The 15,904-nt window shown below is 40.3% G+C and overlaps 1 pseudogene; it reads right to left on the reverse strand.

Moving 5' to 3' along the window:
* Nucleotides 1-8,709: 8,709 nt before the first annotated feature.
* Nucleotides 8,710-15,291, reverse strand: LOC137239911 (NADH-ubiquinone oxidoreductase chain 1-like; annotated as a pseudogene).
* Between the last annotated feature and the right edge of the window lie 613 nt (nt 15,292-15,904).

Consider the following 15,904-nt stretch of genomic DNA (forward strand, 5'->3'; position numbering starts at 1 on the left):
ATAATATCTAATAATTGGTATATAATTTTGTTTTACTTTGGTTTGTGACATGGGAGGTTAGTGGTAATATAACGGGGCTTCAATAAGATCCATGACGCCAATGGTAGGGTGGGTACAGAGGTGGCTGCCAATCATAGAGGTTAGTTAAGGCATGGGGTGCGTTGTGTTGGCGAAGTGTGGCATGCAAGTGCGTTAGTGTTTTTTTTTTTGTATATTTCCTTTTCGGTCGAATACCACCAGTGTGCAAAATAAATAATCGTGTAAGATAATTGGCTGGGGAGAGAAGTGTTGTGTGGTGACCATGTAGACGAACCCACGAAGCTGAAGCTCCGGGCCTAAATGCCAGTGCACACGCCGTGGTCATCGCACCTTGCCACAAGCACTGCTGCTCTTTTGTCCGTGAATGTGCCTATCGCACACTCAGTCAATGAAGATCATAACAGAAAAAATGGCGCCCAACGCGGGGCCCGATAGAGGAAAGCAACTTTTATGTGCTTTTGTCAAATATTGGCTCCACATACATGATTCACTTCTTGAATCAAATAGTCTGCCTGCTTTTGGAATTTTTTTTATCGGATTAACATTTTATAAATTTTTAAATTTTTTTCAATTGTTGTTGTGTTCAAACAGTTTTGTATGGATGCGAAGAATTTTCGCTGAAATTGACCATCCTATAGGCTAGATGCCATGAGATGCGTACCGCGTTAAGACTTCGTATTTAGGGAACTATTTAAGTGTAATCGCTGGACGGATTTAGCAGATTTAACGCGTTTAAAAGTCCGAATTAATAATGGAACGGCAAAATCGGTTTAAAAACGGAATAGTTACGAACGATTTATTCTGCTGTGGTTTGTCCGGCTGACGACCAATGATTCATTCCAAATTAAATTCGTACATACTATCAGCAGTAGAAAAAATATGACAGTATATGGACACGAAATTCAAATAAAGGAAATTATATGCTAAGTTCTTATGATCTATAAAATATTTCAAAGTATAAAAATATTTGACAAAGTATCTCATCAACAACATTCCCACCCCCGTGAATCAACTGGATTCACTAATTACAAGAAACGTCCAGAACGGCCAACTTAGACACAGCTCGCCGTTTAACTCCTGTATTCGTTCGTACGTCGACTTGTCGTATCTCACCATCGTGGCCAGGATATACTTCCTCCACTACACCACGGCACCATTCCCTTCGTGGCATGTTCGGATCACATAGAAATACCAGATCACCTTTTTTGAGAGGTTTCGTCCGCTGGCAGCACTTCACGCGACGTGTCAATGTGGGAAGATACTCGGATATTCAGCGCTTCCAGAAATGGTCGCGGAGTTGAGGAGCAATACACCATTGTTGATACATTGAGAAGGTATCAGTGGAAACTCCGGATGCACATGGTGTCTGTGCGGTATTAGCCGATCCCAATAAGAAATCGTTTGGCGTTAACGGCTGCTCCTGATTCGCATCTACAGGAAAGTGTGTGAGAGGGCGGGAATTGAAAACATTTTCCGCTTCAATCAAGAAAGAGTTGAAAGTATGTTCCTTTGGCTTGACTTCTTTCATTGCTTGTTGCAAAACTTTCTTCACCAACTGAACCATACGCTTCCATGCTCCTCCTCGACCGGATTGTGAGGCGAATTGAAATACCACTCGACACCTCGTTTCGATAACTCACTTTGTATTAGATTGCATTCGAAGACTTCGTCGAAACGTTTGGCTTCGTTTTTGGTGCCAACGAAGTTTTTTCCGTTGTCGGATCGTAGACGTTGTGGCACTCCTCGGCGATTTATAAAATTTCGAATGACGGTTATACAAGAGTCAGTGCTTAGATCGTGAGCAATCTCTAAATGCACCGAGCGTATAGTAAGTCATGTGAAAAGAGACACACATCTCTTTTCTGTACTGCGCCGAACCGTCACGGAAACAGGACCGAAAAAGTCGAAGGCTGTGTATGTGAACGGCGTATGGCGTGTGACGTATGGCGTCAATCTGTCTATGGGAAGTGGTCCCATCAGCGGGTTGATCGGGGCAGTTTTTCGGAGACGGCACACTTGGCAATTGGATTTAACGCTTCGTAGAAGGATTCTCAATCGTGGTACCCAATAGACACGGCGTACGGAACATATGGTAGCTTCAATGTTTTGATGGCCCATAGGCATGTGGTAATTCACCACTATCAGTTTCGTAAATATGTGTGTAGGCGGCAATATTATGGTGTGTCTAACGTCTATTGGCAACCAACTGGCAGCATCAATACGCCCATCTACTCGCAGGATTCGTTTTCGTCTAGATATGGTGACAGTTGTACCAGAGAATTTTCGTGTGATATACTCTGCCCATCACGAATTTGTTGAATTTCGGTATTGAATGCTTCGTTTTGGACGATACGACATAGAAGGTGTTTCGCTGCTTCCAGATCACTGGCAGTAAATCCGTAGCAGTTACTCAAAATTGGAACTTGGCGTCGACATCTTTTAGAGAATAGGATTACCCAGGCTGTGGTTCTTATCAACTTGGTGAGAGACGAAAAACGATTAAAACTTATGAAGTCACAACTTATGATGCTTAAAGTGTATTGCGATCGCATCTCCTCATCTGTTTCATCGAGTTCAATAACAGAAATGTTTTCGGATGGCCAAGTATTCTCAGGCTGGCGCAGGAAATTCGACCCATTAACCCAACGGCTTGTCGTGGAAAACTTAATTTTGTTGTTGGTACGTGTAGCTTCGTCGGCCACATTATCGGCAGTAGGGATCCATTGCCAATTGGATACTTTAGTGGAGGCAAGAATCTCTGAAATCCTATGCTGCAAGAATGGTTTGTATCTTCGGTGTTTGCTTCGTATCCAATTTATGACGGTTTTGGAGTCACTCCAGGGGACGCACTTGTCGATGGTCACGCTGTGCTCCACGATCACTGTTTGCATAAGTCGTGTTCCCAACATAGCAGCTTGCAGTTCTAGTCGCGGCACCGTGAGAGGTTTTAATGGTGCGCACTTGGATTTAGCGCTGATGAAACTGACTCCAACTTCTTCCCGGGCATTTGTATACCTCCAATAGGCAACAGCAGCAAATGCGCTCTCGCTTGCATCCACAAATATATGCAATTGTAATTTTTCAGGCTTACCTCCATGAAAATAATAGCGAGGAATGGCATATTGGTTAACTGATGAAAGTTGCTTGCGCCATCTTTCCCACAACTCGGCAACGTAGTCGGGCAACGGCTCGTCCCAGCAGGCTTCTTGACGCCACGCCTCACGCATGAGAAGCTTTGCGCGAATTATAAAGTGCGCGATAAATCCCAGTGGGTCAAAAACTGACATGACCACACTTAGTAGTTCGCTCTTGGTAGGTCGTCTCTTACCTTCATGTACGATCTCACTGACATTGTGGAACTTCAAGTTAAATTTGAAACAGTCTAAATTTGGCTGCCAGTACAGACCCAGCACCTTTACTAATGCTAGACCTTTCTTCTTTTCGAGAATTTTTGTGACATCAACGCCATCCAAAGCAGCGAGAACTTCCGATGAGCTAGGCGTGAAGTTATGGAGCTCGAAACCGGCATCCATGTGTATGGACTTCACTTGGCTTGAAACTGCGATAGCTGTTTCTGTCGTTTCAAAACTGTCAACGAAATCATCAACGCAATGGTACTCCAAAATGGCTTCAACTGCACGGGCTGTGCATGGATTTTCATTGCGATGTTTCAAGGCGTTTCGAATTTTGACGTAATGCGCGACACATGGCGGGCACGCCGCTCCAAAAGTCCTTACGCACATTTCATACGTGTCTGGTTGTTTATCGAGGTCACCATCTCTCCACAGGAACTTCTGGGATTGTCTGTCTTGCGTACCAACACCTGGTGAAACATTTCCTTAATATCACCGCAAACGCCCACCGCTCCTTCACGGAAATGGAAAAGAATTGATGGCAATGTTCTGTATTCTTGAGGACCTTCCAGCAAACAATGATTTAACGAAACACCTTTAACTTCAGCGGCAGCGTCAAAAACAATTCTTAACTTATTTGGTTTGTTAGGGTTCGTCACAAAAAGTGTGGTAGATACTAGGTGCGCGGTGTTGTGAAATTTTCTTCAGGATGTTCAAGCTTACGTGCATATCCTTTTTAACACGCTTTTAGTACCTTGGCCTGTATGTAACGGAATCTTTGAGCTTAATTTTCACAGGTTAACGGACATAAGGTCATTTGAACTTATGACCACCACAAATGGCCATAGATTTGAAACCTTGCATATAATTCGAAAAACGCATTCCTTTATAAACACGCTTTTATTAGCTTGGTCTATATGTAAGGGAATTTTTGATCTTAATTTTCACCGGTTTCTATAAGTGTGGTTAATTTGAAACTTTGCGTACGTATCAAGGACTGATGACAATGCATTAATGTGATGGTGTGGTGACAAAGAATCTAATAATAAAATATTAAACCGAATTAATAAATATACTCCAGCAGTTACAAGAGTTGAAGAATGAACTAAAGCAGAAACTGGAGTAGGTGCAGCTATTGCTGCAGGCAATTAAGAAGAAAAAGGAATCTGAGCTCTTTTAGTTATAGCTGCTAATATAAATAATAATATTACAACATTCATCTCAAAATCCTTTTTTATAAATTCTAAATAAAAAATAAATCTTCAACTATCACAATTTAACATTCAAGAAATAGCTAATAAAAAAGCAACATCACCAACACGATTTGATAATACCGTTAAAACTCCAGCATTATAAGATTTCAAATTTTGAAAATAAATTACTAAACAATAAGAAACTAATCCCAACCCATCCCAACCTAATAAAATTCTAATCAAATTAGGAGAAATAATTAATAATATCATTGATATAACAAACAAAAAAACTAATATAATAAAACGATTAATATTTAATTCACTTATTATATATTCTTTTCTATAATAAATAACAAAAGCAGAAATCATTAATACAAAATATATAAATAATAATCTTATTCAATCAAATAAAAAAGTTATAATAATTCTAGAAGAATTTAATCTAATAATTTCTCACTCCAACAAATAAATTAAATTTTTTAATAAAAAATTTAAACTTATAAAAAAAAAATAAAAATCTAAAATTAATTAATATTAAAAATCCAATATTACAAATAGATAATTTTTTCGCAATTTAAAATGATTAAGTCATATCATTGACATCACAAATCCATATTTTAATTAAACTATTTAAATTTTAAAATCAAATTATACAAATATCTCTTTTTAAAATTAATATATTTAATGGAAATCAATTTAAAATAAAAGAAGATACTCTCGAATTTTACCTATTCTAAAAGAGTATAATCCAGAAAAATTTTTTCCATGCTGAGTATAAGCATATAAATATAAAGTATAACAAGCCCCAAAAAAAGATATTAATGATAATATAATTATACTTAACCAAGATCATCTAATAATTCTATTATATCTCCTAATAAATTTAATGATGGAGGAGCAGATATATTACAAATACATAATAAAAATCATCATAAAGTCATTGAAGGCATAAAATTTAATAAACCCTTATTAATTAATAATCTACGACTCCCTAATCGTTCATAAGTAATATTTGCTAAACAAAATAAACCAGATGAACAAAGACCATGAGCAATTATTAATACATAAGCACCAGATAACCCTCAATAATTTAATGTTAAAATACCTCTTAAAACAATTCTTATATGAGAAACAGAAGAATAAGCAATTAAAGTTTTCAAATCAGTTTGACGTAAACAAACTAAACTAATTAAAAATCCTCCAACTAATCTAATTCTAATAAAAATATAATTGTATTTAAACCCACTAAACTGTAAAAATGAAAAAATTCGCAATAAACCATAGCCCCCTAATTTTAATATAATTCCTGCTAAAATTATTGAACCTGAAACAGGAGCCTCCACATGAGCTTTAGGTAATCATAAATGCACTAAAAATATAGGTATTTTTTACTAAAAAAAGATATAATTAATGATAAATACAATAAATCATAATTAAATAAATATTTATACAAAAAATAAAAATTTAAATTTATAAAAATATTATATGAATAAAAAATACTAATCAATATGGGTAAAGAAACAAATAAAGTATAAAATAATAAATAAATCCCAGCTTGTAAACGTTCAGGCTGATAACCTCAAACTAAAATTAAAAATAATGTAGGGATTAATCTACTCTCAAAAAATAAATAAAATATAAATAAATTTATTGAACTAAAAGTTAAAATTAAAAATATTAATAAAATTAAAATATTTAATAAAAATAAATTTTTATAATTATCCAATTTATTAATTATATAACTAGCATTTAATATAAGAGTACAAATTCAAACTCTTAATAAAATTAATCCATTTGAAAGAACATCTATTCCTAAAAAATAAGAAATATTTATAAAATAATTAAAACTAAAATTAAATAAAATTATTATAAACATTATCAAAAATAATAAAAATTGAACCGTTCAAAAAAAATTTTTTATGAAACAAATAGGAAATATAAAAATTAATATAAAAATAAATTTCAACATTATAATAAATTAAAAGATTGAAAATAATCATTACCATAAGTTCGAATTAATGAAACTAAAATTGAAAGACCTAATACCCCTTCACAAACTCTAAAAACAAAATTCTAAAAAATAATCTATAATCTATTAAATTTAAATATATAAATAATATAAAAAATAAACTCAAAACAATATATTCTAATCTCAATAATATTGATAACAAATGTTTACGATTAGAAACAAATCCAAAAACTCCAATTAAAAATAAAATAAAAGGCAACATTCAATATAAAATTATTAGCATTAGTTTTAATAGTTTAATAAAAACATTGGCCTTGTAAATCAAAAATAAAAAAATCTTTTTTAAAACTTCAAGAAAAAAGAAACTTCTTTATCATTAATCTCCAAAATTAATATTTTCGTAAACTACTCCTTGTATAATTCAATTATTTTTTTTTATTACTATATTAATTTCTAGACTAATTTTTATTCAAATAAATCATCCATTAGCTACAGGACTAATATTACTTATACAAACATTACAAATTTGTATATTAACAGGAATATTGTATAAAACATTCTGATTTTCTTATATTTTATTCCTAATTTTTTTAGGGGGAATATTAGTATTATTTATTTATATCACTTCATTAGCATCAAATGAAATATTTTCATTATCAATTAAAATAACAATTTCATGTATTATAATATTCATTATTATAATAACAATTTCAATTTTCTTAGATAAACCCTTTATATTAAATTACATAGAAAATAATGAAATAAAAACAATATATGATATAAAATCATACAAACAAGAAAATTCTATTGTACTTAATAAATTATATAATTACCCAACAAATATAATAACTATTATATTAATAAACTATTTATTAATTACATTAATTGCCGTAGTAAAAATTACTAATATATTTTATGGACCACTACGAATTATAAACTAATGAACAAACCTTTTCGAAATCAACATCCTTTAATTAAAATTTCTAATAATGCTTTAATTGATTTACCAACACCTATTAATATCTCAACTTGATGAAATTTTGGTTCATTATTAGGGTTATGTTTAATTATTCAAATTATAACAGGGTTATTCCTAGCCATACATTACACCGCAAATATTAATTTAGCTTTTGACAGAGTAAATCATCTTTGTCGAGATGTAAATTACGGTTGCTTGCTACGAACATTACATGCTAATGGCTCATCTTTTTTTTATTTGTATTTATTTACATATTGGGCGATGAATTTACTATATATCTTATTTGTTTACACCTACATGATTAATTGGAATTCTAATTTTATTTTTAGTAATAGCAACAGCTTTTATAGGATATGTATTACCAAGAGGTCAAATATCTTTTTGAGGTGCAACAGTTATTACAAATTTACTATCAGCAATTCCTTATTTAGGAAATAATTTAGTCCAATGAGTATGAGGAGGATTTGCAGTTGATAATGCTACATTAACTCGATTCTTTACTTTCCATTTTATTTTACCTTTTATTGTACTAGCTATAACAATAATTCATTTATTATTCTTACACCAAACAGGATGAAATAATCCTATTGGATTAAATTCAAATATTGATAAAATTCCATTTCATCCTTATTTTTCTTACAAAGATATTATTGGATTCATTATTATAATTTCAATATTAATATTATTAACATTAATCCACCCATATTTACTAGGAGATCCAGATAATTTTATTCCAGCAAATCCATTAGTAACTCCTATTCATATTCAACCAGAATGGTATTTTTTATTTGCTTATGCAATTTTACGATCAATCCCTAATAAATTAGGAGGAGTTATAGCATTAATTATATCAATTGCAATTTTAACAATTCTTCCATTTTATAACTTAAGAAATTTCCGAGGAATTCAATTTTATCCTATAAATAAAATTTTATTCTGAATTATAATTATCACAGTAATTTTATTAACATGAATTGGAGCACGACCAGTAGAAACTCCTTATATTATTGTAGGTCAAATTTTAACAATTATTTACTTTTTATATTATATTACAAATCCTATAATTAATAAATGATGAGATAATTTAATTAAATAGTTAATGAGCTTGAATAAGCATATGTTTTGAAAACATAATATATAAAAATGCTTTCTATTAACTTTACTTAACAAAATTAATTAAATAAAATTTAACAACAACAATTTAAACCCAATGAAAAATAATAAATAATTCAAAGAAATTGGTAAAAAACACTTTCAAGCTAAATATATTAATTTATCATAACGAAACCGAGGCAAAGTACCACGTACTCAAATAAATACAAAAGAAATAAATATTAATTTTAAATAAAATACAAAATTAAATAAATCACAACCAAAAAAATAACTCTAAATAATATTCTCATAAATAAAATTCTAGAATATTCAGCTATAAAAATTAATGCAAATCCACCTCTTCCATATTCAACATTACATCCAGAAACTAATTCAGATTCACCTTCAGCAAAATCAAAGGGTGTTCGATTAGTTTCAGCTAAACAAATACAAAATCAAATAAATCTAAGGGGTAAAAAAATTACTAAAAATCAAATATATTTTTGATAATAAAAAAATTGAAAAATATTATATCTTCCAATTAAAAAAACAAAAGACAATAAAATGAAAACTATTCTAAGTTCATAAGAAATTGTTTGGGCAACCGCCCGTAACCCTCCTAATAAAGCATAATCAAGCACAAGATCAATTGGCCTTATTACCACTTTGAATGGCCATAAGTTTGATTGAAATTTTGCACTCGTATCAAAGCTCGATGACAATGCAATAATGTGATGGTGGGGTCACATAAGGTTAACGGACATAAGGTCAATTGAACTTGTGACCACCCAAATGGCCATAAAGTTGAAAATTGTATGAGGTGGGTTTTGTCTAAGTCTGGGGTAACGCTCAGTCAATCCAGAGTCGAGTAAAGGTCCCACAAACCCCTGCTGAATAAATACACGATATTTATGTGTTACGAACACACGCACACACGGCTGGAGATATTAAGCGGACAGCAGCTTTCGGTCGCAAGATGGCGAGGGGGCGGTGCAGCGGTTAACGGTCGTTGGAGTAGAGGAGGTTCGGTAGGGCGGTTGAACGGTCGGGTAACGGACGGACTCGTGCGGCGGTACGGAAGCAGCGGCTTAACAGCGGTAGGATGGCAAGCGGCCAGTGGCTAGTGTAGCAGCGGAGAGACGGATGCCGCGGCTTACCGGCGGTAGGATGGCAGGCGACCAATGGTCGTCGTAGCAGCGGCGTGACGGATGCAGCAGCTTAACGGCGGTAGAACGGCGAACGATCAACGGTCGTCGTAGCAGCGGCGGGACGTAGGCAGCGGCTTAACGGCGGTAGGATGGCAGACGGCCAACGGTCGTCGTAGCAGCGGCGTGACGGATGCAGCAGCTTAACGGCGGTAGGACGGCGAACGACCAACGGTCGTCGTAGCAGCGGCGGGACGGATGCAGCGGCTTAACGGCGGTAGGATGGCAGACGGCCAACGGTCGTCGTAGCAGCGGCGGGACGGATGCAGCGGCTTAAAGGTGGTAGGATGGCAGACGGCCAACGGCCGTCGTAGCAGCGGCGTGACGGATGCAGCAGCTTAACGGCGGTAGGACGGCGAACGACCAACGATCGTCGTAGCAGCGGCGTTACGGATGCAACGGCTTAGCGGCGGTAGGATGGCAGGCGACCAACGGTCGTCGTAGCAGCGGCGGCACCAGAGGGGCGGCGATGCGACGGCAGCGGCGGTGGGCTACGGAGCGCGTACCAGAGCGTGGTGAGAGGGGAAGTAGGCTGGCAATGGGGTTTACCTGGACAGCGGCGGCTCGTTCCGGGCGGGGTTGGTTGACGGTATCGGCGGGATCGGATTGATCGGAAGTCTTCGGCAGAATCAACAGTAGGCCGGTCGGTCACCTGGGGAAGAGACTGCGAGGACTCGTTAGTTCTGGTTTCAACGCTGGACACCCCCGCCTCCATACTTGCACACTAGTAAAAGCTGCGTAAGGGGGCGGGGTTGTACCAGCCGATACACCGTGGGTCGAACCGTGGGCGGAGGGGAAGTGCACCTTAACGGCACAGCTGTAGCCCCTGTGCGCACGCATCGGCTCACGGCCGAAACCAGTGCTGAGGGGAAGGGGTGGAATGGTCATGATGGCGTCGGGCCGCTCAACGCCTAGGAGGGCGCGGGGGCAAAGTAGCACAAGGCATCCTCCCCGTCGTCCTTACCTAAGTGAAGGGTGACCCGCGCCATGACGGCGCCACTGCCACTCAGCCAGCTGAAGCTAGGACTGAGGGGGAGGGGTTGTATGGTCATTAAGGCATCGGGCCGCACAACACCTAGGAGGGCGCGGGGGGCAAAGTAGCACAAGGCATCCTCCCCGTCGTCCTTACCCAAGTGAAGGGTAACCCGCGCTATGACAGCGCCCCTTCCACTCAGCCAGCCTAAGCTAGAACTGAGGGGAAGGGGTTAAATGGCCATGAAGGTGTCGGGACACTCAACACCTAGGAGGGCACGGGGGGCAAAGTAGCACAAAGCATCCTCCCCGTCGTCCTTACCTAAGTGAAGGGTGACCCGTGCCATGAAGGCGCTCCTTCCACTCAGCTAGTTAGCAGGAGGGAAAAGTATGTCTTTAAAAAGACATCCACTCCCGCTGGCTCACCTGCGAGGACTGAATTGCAAAAATACAAATTCGATGTTTATATGGGTGGTGCCGCAAACTGGTTGAGAAGTCAACACACCATTATTGTGATTTTCATTGGCTTGTTATCAGTGGTTGTTGACTATCCTATAAAAGAATAACTACAAGTAGTTGTTGGCTATGCTATAGAAAAATAAGTACAGGGAGGTTCAGGTTTAAGTGAATAAGGAAATACAAGGGGGTTACGTTATTGTAACGCTACGTTAAAGTCCCCCTCCCACTTCGGTTGACGGAAAGCTGCGGTGGGGAAAGATGGATCTCCAGGCATGGCCTAGGTCTTATGCCGGTGTGCAAGTGGGCGAAGCACTTTATTAATTCTTTTTTTCTTTTTTTCTTAAAAATATACAGAGTCATTCCACTTATATCTAACAGAGTTTAGGTTTTTAATTCATTTGTATAACGTAAGAATAATTACATTTCATTGTTCTTAAAACTAACAGAGTATATTTCATACAACTCATTTTAATACATAATATTCTTCTTCTTCGTTTCCATCTTCCTCGGGTTGTGATTTCATCATGGCGATCAGGTATTCGGTAAAATGTGACCCGAAAAAAATTGGTCCCCTTTATGATTTTGCTCGGTTGGTTGGCCACTGGTACTGCTCCCTCCGTGTGCATGCTCTGACGTCGTTTTATTTCGCCGAAGTTTATTCCTGCTGCAGATGCTTTTGCACCCTCTTTTCTGGCCATGGTTATTGCAAGTGCCATTTGTGGAATCTCCAATCCCATGTGCGGTGGTCACTCAGGAACGGTGGTAACGCTTTTCCGCCGAACTGCCTGCCATTGTCGGTGAGGAAGGTTTTCGGACAACCAAGTAAGTATATGACCTTTTCTTGTAGCGCTTTCAGCACGCTTGCCGTTTTTGCTTGGCGCGCCGGGATTAACTCCACCCGCTTGTAGGATTTGTAGATCATGGCGAGGAGGTAATTGCTTCTTTGCTTGGAACGTTGTAGTGGTGGCACGAAGTAGGCGGTTACTATTTCACATGGCTGCGGATATTGCATGGTTGCCAATAATCTCACCGGGCCCTTCGCTGTCGCTTTTTATTGTGTAAAATATGTCTGGTTTTTGTGTCGGTGTGTCGGTGTTTTGTAACGGACGGCGGGAGAGCGTATTGAATATCGTGTTCGGCGCTCTTTTTCGGTACTCTTTATTGGGGTTGTATTTTTGTATAGCCGGGTAACGGGGTAGAATCGTTGCTTCAGCGGTCGGTTATGTTTACGGATGGTCGAATTTTCTTCTACGGTAATTGGGCTAACGGGTTTACTCAATCGCTTCTGGTGGTGCGCTGAAAAAGTTTCCTGCTCCGAATTTTGGCCATTGCTCACGTGTTCCCGGCTGGTTGTTGCTGTTGTTGTTGTAGCAATGCTCGCCCCACCTAATAGCCGCGACCGATCACAAATTGTCATCAATATCCTCTAACGGGAGTCCAAGGAAACTTGCCGTTTCAACAGGGGTGGACCATAAGGAAAGGGGTGTTAGAGGCGTTGGTTCCACATTACAATTGAAGAGATGGTTGGTGTCATGTGGGGACACATTGCAAGCGGGGCATACATTTTGTATGTCGGGGTTGATTCTGGATAGGTAAGAGTTTAACCTGTTACAGTATCCAGAACGAAGTTGAGCAAGAGTGACACGCGTTTCCCTGGGGAGTATGCGTTCCTCTTCCGCAAGTTTTGGATAATTTTCGTTAAGTACTGGATTCACTGGGCAATTTCCGGCATAAAGGTCCGACGCCTGTTTATGGAGTTCACCAAGACCTGCTTGTGTTTTTTCGCTTCATACGGCTGGGTTCTCAGGTGCCGTATTTCCTCAAAATGCTTACGGAGATGACTCCTTAAGCCCCTAGGCGGTGATGGTTCATCAATCAGATGTCTGTTGGGATGCCCAGGTTTCTGGGTATTCAACAGGAACTGTTTGGTCAGCATCTCATTTCTCTCCCTGATGGGGAGTATTCTCGCCTCATTATGCAGATGGTTTTCTGGGGACATAAGAAGACAGCCCGTGGCGATTCTGAGAGGAGTATTTTGGCAGGGCTGTAGTTTCTTCCAGTGGGTGATTTTTAGGCTTGGCGACCATATGGGTGACGCGTAGCACGTAATCGGCTGGCTAATTGCTTTGTATGTAGTCATGAGCGTTTCGTTATCTTTTCCCCAAGTACTGCCAGCGAGGGATTTGAGGATTTTGTTACGGCTCTGAATTCTCGGAACAATTGCGGCTGCGTGCTCACCAAAATGTAGATCCTGATCAAACGTCACACCCAAGATTTTGGGGTGTAGGGCAGTCGGTAGCGTAGTGCCAGGTTTCGCGAGGCGAAAAAACTGGAGAGATCCCGGCTGGTCATTGCACATAGTGCGCCTAACTCCACTGATCTCCTGGTCAAAGTGGCTTCTAACGGCTGGCCATCTAGGGTGAGGGTGATTCCCCTTTCCCGTAAAAAGTTTATTCCTAAGATCATCCGTTTTGCCAGGTTCGGGATGACGGACATAGTTGTGTTGGTCGTTCGTCCTTGGTACGTAATCCTTGCTGTGTAGGAATTCGAACTATAGGCACACGTCTGGTCTGCGAATTGGACGCTCCGCCTGTTAAGACGTGGTTTGACGTTGCTTCTCTCCAGGTGATTTCGTATTGACTCATCGACGTATGAAAGGCTGGCGCCGGTGTCCACTAGCGCGCGCACGCTCATGCCCTCGATGGTTATCGGTATATAGAAATGGTCATCTACTTGCATTTCGGCAGCGGGATCGTAGCCTGGTGGTTCAATAGGCTTCTGTGGCCGCACAAATAATGCTTGGCGGCTTCCTCTCACATAACTTGACGGCATCCTGGATGTGTTGTTGTCGGTGGATTGGTTGGTCGAAGGGCATAGGCAGTCCCTGGAGAGGATGTTGTCTTGTCCACACCTGGAGCAGAACATTCTCCAGCGGCCCTGCATTGGAAGCGGCGGTGTCCACGTTCCTTGCAGCGCCAGCAGCAATCCTTGCTATCGTACTCCTTTTGAAGATGATACAGGCTGTGGATCGCCTCTTTGTCCTGTTTCGCTTCCTCGCTTTTTAGCAGCTCATATTCCTCCGTTATTTCCAGGAGCTCATCGATCGTCTTAAACTCGCTGCGCTTGACGAAGAGGCGGTACTCAACGCGTAGGCCATCGTATATTCACTCGAGGTGATTTTCCTTGCACATTGTCGGATGCTGGCGGATCAGCGTTTCCAATGCGAGGACATAGCCTTTGGCTTTTTCTCGGCCTTGTTGCCTGCGTTTTCGGATGGCCTCTTCTAAATGTTGAAGATGACGCTTAGGCAGAAAAAAAAATTTCACCTCCCTTCGAAAATCGCTCCAGTGGTTGATTTGTTGCTTACGGATGCGGTACCATTGGAGTGCTTTGCCACGGAGCAGTTCCGGCAGCGTTAGGAGGAGCCGGTCGACGGGGATGCGGTAACATTCGGCGAGCTCCTCTATTCTCTCCAGAAATTCGTGCAGCGACTCCTCTCCCGAAAAATGCAGATCCCAGTGGCGGACGGTATTCATTAGCTCACTGGTGCTCATTTCGTCTCGTTTCGGTTGCGCGCGTTCTCTCTCATGCGCATGCGAGAGGGAATTTTGTACTTGGATGACGGTTATTGACTTGGTCGGTTGTGTTGGGGTGATGTTTAGTGTCGGTGTTGGTAATTTAACTGGTTTCACTTCGTCCTCTTCTACTTCCTTCTCAAACTCTTTCAGCAGGTCTTCACTTGATTTCCTCGTGTGTTTTGCTTGCACGTACGTGTTCAGCGCGCGGCGTAGATCGGCTACGAGTTGGCCTTCCACGGGAATGCTATGCTTTTTACACTCCTCTATCAGCCTCTCCTTTTCAGTAAGTAGATCCAATCGAGTGAGTCGGTATTCAGCGTCGTAACCCCGGGCGCCGGTGTTTTTGTTGTTTCTGATGGTGCGTTCGTCGAACCCGCCCCGGCAGTGTTGTTGGTCATTGTATTTGGTTTTCCACTTTCATCTGCGGAGGAGGGTCCCTGCTCGGGCGCCATTTATGAGGTGGGGTTTGTCTAAGGCTGGGGTAACGCTCAGTCAATCCAGAGTCGAGTAAACGTCCCACAAACTTCTACTGAATAAATACATGGTATTTATGTGTTACGAACACACGCACACGGCTGGAGATATTAGGCGGACAGCAGCTTTCCGTCGCAAGATGCCGAGGGCGCGGAGCATCGGCTAACGGTCGTTGGAGTAGAGGAGGTTCGGTAGGGCGGTTGAACGGTCGGGTAACGGACGGACTCGTACGGCGGTACGGAAGCAGCGGCGGGATAGAAGCAGCGGCTTAACGGCGGTAGGATGGCAAGCGGTCAGTGGCTAGTGTAGCAGCGGAGGGACGGATGCCGCGGCTTAACGGCGGTAGGGTGGCAGAGGCCCAACGGTCGTCGTAGCAGCGGCGTGCCGGATGCAGCAGCTTAACGGCGGTAGGACGGCGAACGACCAACGGTTGTCGTAGCAGCGTGACGGATGCAGCAGCTTAACGGCGGTAAGACGGCGAACGACCAACGGTCATCGTAGCAGCGGCGGGACGGTAGCACAAGGCATCCTCCCCGTCGTCCTTACCTAAGTGAAGGGTGACCTGCGCCATGACGGCGGCCCTGCCACTCA

Source organism: Eurosta solidaginis, chromosome 1 (genome assembly GCF_040869045.1).
Source record: "Eurosta solidaginis isolate ZX-2024a chromosome 1, ASM4086904v1, whole genome shotgun sequence".
NCBI lineage: Eukaryota > Metazoa > Arthropoda > Insecta > Diptera > Tephritidae > Eurosta > Eurosta solidaginis.